Source organism: Micromys minutus, assembly GCF_963924665.1.
Source record: "Micromys minutus genome assembly, chromosome: 1".
Classification (NCBI taxonomy): Eukaryota; Metazoa; Chordata; class Mammalia; order Rodentia; family Muridae; genus Micromys; species Micromys minutus.
In genome coordinates, this window is record NC_137969.1 from 209,223,401 (window position 1) to 209,232,450 (window position 9,050).

Below are 9,050 nucleotides of genomic sequence, written 5' to 3' on the forward strand. Positions count from 1 at the left end.
GTCATATAGGTCCTTCACTTGCTTAGTTAGAGTTACACCAAGGTATTTCATAGATTTTGTGAAGATTGTGAAGGGTACCTTTTCCCTAATTTCTTTCTCCACATGTTTGTCCTTTGAGTATAGGAAGGCTACTGATTTGTTTGATTTAATGTTGTATCCAGCCACTTTGCTGAACCTGTTTATCAGCTTTAAAAGTTCTCTGGTGGAATTTTTGGGGTCACTTAAGTACACTATCATGTCATCAGAAAAGAGTGATGTTTTAATCTCTTCCTTTCCAATTTGTATCCCCTTGATCTCCTTTTGCTGTCTAATTGCTCCAGCCAGGACTTCCAGTACTATGTTGAATAGGTAGGGGGAGAGTTGACGGCCTTATCGAATCCCTATTTTTAGTGGGATTGCTTCAAGTTTCCCGCCATTAAGTTTGATGTTGGCTGTTGGTTTGCTGTATATTGCTTTTATTATGTTTAAGTATGGACCTTGGATTCCTGTTCTTTCCAGGACTTTTAACATGAAGGGGTGTTGGATTTTGTCAAATGCTTTCTCAGCATCTAGTGAAATGACCATGTGATTTTGATCTTTGAGATTGTTTATATGGTGGATTACGTTGATGGATTTCCTTATGTTAAAACATCCCTGCATCCCTGGGATGAAGCCTACTTGGTCATGTTGAATGATCGTTTTGATGTGTTCGTGGATTTGGTTTGCAAGAATTTTGTTGAGTATTTTTGCCTCAATGTTCATAAGTGAGATTGTTCTGAAGTTCTTTTTCCTTCTAGGGACTTTGTGTGGTTTAGGTACGAGGGTTATTGTAGCCTCAACAAATGAGTTGGGTAATATTTCATCTGATTCTATATTTTGGAATAGTTTGGAGAGTATTGGTATTATATCCCCAATAAATGTCTGATAAAATTCTGCAATGAACCCGTGTGGACCTGGGCTTTTTTTGGTTGGGAGGCTTTTGATGACTTCTTCTATTTCTGTAGGTGTTATAGGGTTATTTAGATGGTTTACTTGGTCCTGGTTAAACTTTGGGACCTTGTATCTGTCTAGAAATTCATCCATTTCCTCCAGATTTTCCAATTTTGTGGAGTATAAGTTTTTGTAGTAGGATCTGATGATTTCTTGAATTTCCTTAGTTTCAGTTGTTATGTCACCACTTTCCTTTCTGATTTTGTTAATTTGGATACTGTCTCTTTGCCCTCTAGTTAGTCTGGCTAGGGGTTTATCAATCTTGTTGATTTTCTCAAAGAACTAACTCTTGGTTTTCTTGATTTTCTCAATTGTTCTTTTTGTTTCTATTTGGTCTATTTCTGCCGTAATTTTTATTATTTCTTACGGTCTATTCTTTTTGGGTATATTTGCTTTCTTTTGTTCTAGGGCTTGTAGCTGTGCTCTCATGTTGCTGATATAGGCTTTCTCCAGTTTCTTTTTGGAAGCACTTAGGGCTATGAGTTTTCCTATCAGTACTGCTTTCATTGCATCCCCTAGGTTTGGGTATGTTTTGTTTTTATTTTCGTTGAATTCTAGAAAATCCTTAATTTTTTTTTTTATTTCAATTTTGACCCTGCTATGGTTTAACAGAGTGTTGTTTAGTTTCCATGTGTATGTGTGCTTTTTGTTGTCTTTGTTATTCTTAAAGACCAGCCTTAGACCATGATGATCTGAGAGGATGCATGGTAGTATTTCAATCTTCGTATATCGATTGAGGCTCGCTCTGTGTCCAATTATGTGGTCAATTTTTGAGAAGGTACCATAGGGTGGTGAAAAGAAGGTGTATTCTTTTACTTTCCGATAATATGTTCTTTAGATATCTATTAATTCCAGTTGATTCAGAGTCTCTGCTCGTTTTGGAGTATTCTTGTTCAGTTTTTGTTTACATGATCTGTCCATTGGTGAGAGTGGGTATTAAAGTCTCCCACTATTATTGTGTGGGGTGAAATGTATTTTTTGAGCTTTAGTAGAGTTTCTTTTATGAATGTGGGTGATTTTTTATTTGGAGCATATATGTTAAGGATTGAGAGTTCCTTCTGACAGATTTCCCCGGTAATGAGTAAAAAGTGTCCTTCTTTATCTTTTTTGATAACTTTTGGTTGGAAATTTACTTTATTCGATATTAGAATAGCCACTCCAGCTTGCTTCTTGGAGCTGTTTGCTTGGAAGTTTTTTTCCCACCCTTTTACTCTGAGATTGTGTCTGTCTCTGTCTCTGAGATGAGTTTCCTGTATGCAGCAAAAGGCTGGATTTTGTTTATGTATCTAGTCTGGTAGTCTATGTCTCTTTATTGGGGAGTTGAGACCATTTATGATAATAGATATCAAGGAATAGTTGTTTCAATTTCCTGCCATTATTGCTTTTTTGGGTTGAGTTGTGTCTGTGTTTTTTTCTTCTTTTAGTTTTCTTGTTTAGGAGTTTTCTTGATTTTACTAGGCTGTATTTTCCCTCATTGTATTGGATTTTCCACCTATAATTCATTGTAGTGCTTGGTTTATGGTCAGATATTGTGTGAATTTTGATTTGTCTTGAAATATCTTCGTCTCTCCATCGATGCTGATTGATAGTTTTGCTGGGTATAGCAGCATGGGCTGGCACTTGTACTCTCTTAAGGAGTGTATTATGTCTGTCTAGGTTCTTCTAGCTTTCATAGTCTCTGTTGAGAAATCGGGTGTGAGTCTGATTGGTCTGCCTTTATATGTTACCTGACCTTTTTCCCTTACTGCTTTTAGTATTCTTTCTTTGCTTTGGGCACTTGATGTTTTTACTATTATGTGTCAGGAGGTATTTCTTTTCTGGTCCAACCTATTTGGAGTTCTGAAGGCTTCTTTTATGCTCGTGGTCATCTCATTCTTGAGGGTAGGGAAGTTTTCTTCTATGATTTTGTTGAAGATATTTACGGTGCCTTATAGTTGATTCTCTTCTCCCTCTTCTATTCCCATTATCCTTAGGTTCGGTCTTCTCATTGTGTCTTAAATTTCCTCAACATTTTGGGTTAGTAGCTTTTTGTTTTTTGCATTTTCTCTGGCTGATTTGTCTATGTTTGCAATGTTGTCTTCTGCCCCCGAGATTCTCTCTTCAATCTCTTGTAATCTATTGGAAATGCTTGTTTCTGTTACTCCTGATTTCTTTTTTTTGGTGTTCTGTCTCTAGGGTTATATCTCTTTTAGCGTTTCCTTTATTGTGTCAATTTCTGTTTTAATTTCCCTCTTCCATTCTTTTATTTCTTTGGTTCTGTTTTCCTCTAATTCTTTGAGTTCTTTGAGTGTTTTTCTTGTTTCTTCTTTAAAACCTTCTGAATATTTTTGCTTTTCTTCCCTTTCTTGTTTAAGTATCTCTATCCGCATCTTGAGGTATGACTTCAGTTCTGTGTCTTCTTTTCTGGAGTGTTTGGAATTCTGATGTTTGCTGTTATGGGAGAGCTGGGTTCTGGTGTTGCTATATTGTCTTGGTTTCCTTGGGATATACTCTTTTTCTTTCCATTTGCCATTTTATTGTCAGTGATATGTTCTTGCTTTTCCCTTGTATCTGGTCTGTGTCCCTGGATCTCCACGGGTCCAGGTGTCAGATGGGCCGAGCCCTGTTCTATGCTTCAGAGTCGTCGGGTAGGAACAGAAGTTCCAACGTTCTGTTTCTGGTCGCTGGATCAGGCAAGGCAGGGCAGGGCAAGGCAGAGGGTGCACTTTCCGTGTGCACTCCGCAGAGATCTCTCTGCTCCCCTGCAGCCTAGGTCTTCCACTCACCAATTGTTCAGCCTTTACAAGCTGCCGTTCCAGGTAGCAGATGGGCCGGGCTCCGCTCTGTGTCCTGATGTCGCATCCGGTGGAAACAGAAGTTCTAATTTTCTGTTCCCAGTCGCTGGAACGGGCAAGGCAGGGCAGGGCATGGCAGGGGTGCACATTCCGTGTGCACTCTGCAGAGATCTCTCTGCTCCCCGGCAGCCCAGGTCTCCAACCCACCAGTTGCTCAGCCTCTAAGAGCCCAGGTTCAATAATTCTTACATTAAAAAGAATGTTTTGTGAGGTGGAATCTCAGGGTTGTTTTGAATTGCATTTACATGATGGCTAAGGATGTGGAGCACTTCCTTAGATGCTTCTCCACCATTCGATATTCCTCAATTGAGAACTTTTTGTTTAACCCTTTACCCCATTTTTTAAATAGGGTTGTTTCATTCTCTGGTGTCTAACTTCTTGAGTCCTTTGCATACCTTGAATATTAGGTCTCTATCAGATGTGGGGTTGGTAAAGATCTTATCCCAATCTGTTGACTGCCATTTTGTTTTATTGACAGTGTCCTAACCCTTACAAAAATTTTGAAATCTCATTAAGTCACATTTGTGGATATTTGACCTTAGAGCACAAGCCACCTCACACCAGTCAGAATTGCTAAGATCAAAAATTCAGATGCCAGCAGATACTGGTGGCGATGCAGAGAAAGAGGAATACTTCTCCACTATTGGTGGGGTTGAAAACTGGCACAACCATTCTGGAAATCAGTCTGGCAGCTCGTCAGAAAATTGGACATGGTACTACCTGATAACACAGTTATTCCACTTCTGGGCATATACCCAGAGATGCTCCAACATTCAACAAAGGCACATGCACCATAATGTTCATAGCAGCTCTATTTATAATAGCCAGAAGCTGGAAAGAACCCAGATGTCCTTCAGTAGATGAATGGATACAAAAATTGTGGTATATTTACACTTTAGAGTACTACTCAGCTATCAGAAACAATGACTTTATGAAATTATTAAGAAAATGGATGCATCTAGAGAATATCATCCTGAGTGAGGTGACCCAGTCACAAAAGAACAGAAATAATATGCCGTTTGTGATAATTGGATACTAATCCCAGAAAGCTCTGAACTCCCCAGAAACATTTTACAGACTATATGAAGTTCAAGAAAAACAAAGGCCAAAAAAAAAAAAAAAAAAATTTCATTATGCTTAATGTTTACACATCAAGAAAACTTTTGGCCAGCCGGAAAGTTGGCTTGGAGAGGCTGAGCATCTGTGACCAGGAACAGATCTTAGGAATGTCTGTTTCCACCCGGAGGCGACTTCAGGATGCAGAGCGGAGCCTGGCCCAGCTGCCACCCGGAACCTGGGCTGCTGGGGAGTAGAGAGATCTCTGCGGAGTGCACAAGGAAAGTGTACCAGGGACACAGACCAGATACAAGGGAAAGGCAAGAACATATCACTGACAACACAATGGCAAGAGGAAAGAGAAAGAGTATATCCCAAAAAAACCAAGACAATCTGGCAACACCAGAACCCAGCTCTCAAATAGTAGCAAACATCGGAATTCCAAACACTCCAGAAAAAGAAGACACAGACCTGAAATCATGCCTCAAGACGCTGATAGAGTTACTTAAACAAGAAAGGGAGGAAAAGCAAAAAGATTCAGAAGCTTTTAGAGAAGAAACAAGAAAAACACTTAAAGAATTCAAAGAACGAGAGGAAAACAGAACCAAAGAAATAAAGGAATGGAAGAGAGAAATTAAAACAGAAATTGACACAATAAAGAAAGCGCTAAAAGAGATAACCCTAGAGTCAGAACACCAAAAAAAAAATCAGGAGTCACAGAAGCAAGCATTTCTAACAGATTACAAGAGATCGAGGAGAGAATCTCGGGGGCAGAAGACAACATTGCAAACATAGACAAAACAGCCAGAGAAGATCCAAAAAACAAAATGCTCCTAACCCAAAATGTCCAGGAAATACAAGACACAATGAGAAGACCGAACCTAAGGATAATAGAAATAGAAGAGGGAGAAGAGAATCAACTAAGAGGCACAGTAAATATCTTCAACAAAATCATAGAAGAAAACTTCCCTACCCTCAAGAATGAGATGACCACGAGCATAAAAGAAGCCTTCAGAACTCCAAATAGGTTGGACCAGAAAAGAAATACCTCCTGACACATAATAGTAAAAACATCAAGTGCCCAAAGTAAAGAAAGAATACTAAAAGCAGTAAGGGAAAAAGGTCAGGTAACATATAAAGGCAGACCAATCAGACTCACACCCGATTTCTCAACAGAGACTATGAAAGCTAGAAGAGCCTGGACAGACATCATGCACTCCTTAAGAGAGCACAAGTGCCAGCCCAAGCTGCTATAACCAGCAAAACTATCAATCACCATCGATGGAGAGACAAAGATATTTCAAGACAAATCAAAATTCACACAATATCTGACCACAAACCCAGCACTACAACGAATTATAGGTAAAAAACCCAATACAAGGAGGGAATATACAGCCTAGTAAAAACATGAAAACTCCTAAACAAGAAAATTAAATGAAGAAAAAAACACAGACACAACTCAACCCAAAAAAGCAAAAATGGCACGAAACAGAAACAATTATTCCTTGATATCTATTAACATAAATGGTCTCAACTCCCCAATAAAGAGACATAGACTTTCAAACTGGATACATAAACAAAATCCAGCCTTTTGCTGCATACAGGAAACTCATCTCAGAGACAGAGACAGACACTATCTCAGAGTAAAAGGGTGGGAAAAAAACTTCCAAGCAAACAGCTCCAAGAAGCAAGCTGGAGTGGCTATTCTAATATCGAATAAAGTAAATATCCAACCAAAAGTTTTCAAAAAAGATAAAGAAGGACACTTTTTAATCATGACCAGGGAAATCTGTCAGGAGGAACTCTCAATCCTTAACATATATGCTCCAAATAAAAAATCACCCACATTCATAAAAGAAAATCTACTAAAGCTCAAAAAACACATTTCACCCCACACAATAATAGTGGGAGACTTTAATACCCCACTCTCACCAATGGACAGATCAGGGAAACAGAAACTGAACAAGGACACTGCAAAACTAGCAGAGACTTTGAACCAACTAGAATTAATAGATATATACAGAACATACTATCCTAAAGTAAAAGAATACACCTTTTTCTCACCACCCCATGGCACCTTTTCGAAAATTGACCACATAATTGAACACAGAACGAGCCTTCATCGATATAAGAAGATTGAAATACTCCCATGCATCCTCTCAGATCACCATGGTCTACGGCTGGTCTTTAACAACAACAAAGACAACACAATGCCCACATACACATGGAAACTAAACAAAGCTCCATTAAAGGATAGCAGCGTCAAAGAAGAAATAAAAAAAGAAATTACTGACTTTCTTGAATTCAACGAAAATGATAACACAACATACCCAAACCTATGGGATGCAATGAAAGCAGTATTGAGAGGAAAACTCATAGCCCTAAGTGCTTCCAAAAAAAAAAACTGGAGAAAGCCTATATCAGCAACCTGACAGCACAGCTAAAAGCCCTAGAACAAAAGGAAGCAGATATACCCAAAAAGAGTAGACGGCAAGAAATAATCAAAATTAGGGCAGAAATAGACCAAATAGAAACAAAAAGAACCATTGAAAAAATCAACAAAACAAAGAGTTGGTTCTTTGAGAAAATCAACAAGATTGATAAAACCCTAACCAGACTAACTAAAGGGCAAAGAGAGAGTATCCAAATTAACAAAATCAGAAAGGAAAGTGTTGACATAACAACTGAAACTAAGGAAATTCAAGAAATCATCAGATCCTACTACAAAAACTTATACTCCACAAAATTAGAAAATCTGGAGGAAATGGATGAATTCCTAGACAGATTCAGGATCCTAAAGTTAAACCAGGACTAAATAAACCATCTAAATAATCCCGTAACACCTAAAGAAATAGAAGAAGTCATCAAAAGCTTCCCAACCAAAAAAAAGCCCAGGTCCAGATGGGTTCAGTGCAGAATGTTATCAGACATTTATTGGAAATATAACACCAATATTTGCCAAACTATTCCAAAAGATAGAATCAGATGGAATATTACCCAACTCATTTTTTGAGGCTACAATAACCCTCGTACCTAAGCCACACAAAGACTCTACAAGAAAAGAGAACTTCAGACCAATCTCACTTATGAACATTGATGCAAAAATACTCAACAAAATCCTTGCAAACCGAATCCAAGAACACATCAAAACCATCATTCATCATGACCAAGTAGGCTTCATCCCTGGGATGCAGGGATGGTTTAACATAAGAAAATCCATCAATGTAATCCACCATGTAAACAAACTTAAAGACCAAAATCACATGGTCATCTCACTAGACGCTGAGAAAGCATTCGAAAAAATCCAACACCCCTTCATGTTAAAAGTCCTGGAAAGAACAGGAATCCAAGGCCCATATTTAAACATAATAAAAGCAATATACAGCAAACCAACAGCCAACATCAAACTTAATGGTGAGAAACTTGAAGCAATCCCACTAAAATCAGGGACTCGACAAGGCTGCCCACTCTCCCACTACCTATTCAACATAGTACTGGAAGTCCTGGCTGTAGCAATTAGACAGCAAAAGGAGATCAAGGGGATACAAATTGATAAGGAAGAGATAAAAACATCACTCTTTGCTGATGACATGATAGTGTACTTGAGTGACCCCAAAAATTCCACCAGAGAACTCCTACAGCTGATAAACAAGTTCAGCAAAGTGGCCGGATACAAAATTAACTCAAACAAATCAGTATCCTTCCTATACTCAAAGGACAAACATGTGGAGAAAGAAATTAGGGAAAAGGTACCCTTCACAATCGTTACAAAAACTTTGAAATACCTTGGTGTGACTCTAACTAAGCAAGTGAAGGACCTGTATGACAAGAACTTCAAACCTCTAAAGAAAAAAATTGAGGAGGATCTCAGAAATTGGAAAGAACTCCCATGCTCATGGATTGGAAAGTTCAACATCTTAAAAATGGCCATCCTACCAAAAGCAATCTACAGATTCAATGCAATCCCCATCAAAATTCCAACTCAGTTCTTCATGGAATTGGAAAGATCAATGTGCAATTTCATATGGAATAACAAAAGACCTAGAATAGTGAAATTCATTCTCAACAACAAAAAAACATCTGCGGGAATCACTATCCCTGACCTCAAGCTATATTACAAGGCAATTGTGCTGAAAACTGCATGGTACTGGTACAGAAATAGGCAGGTGGATCAATAGAATAGAATAGAAG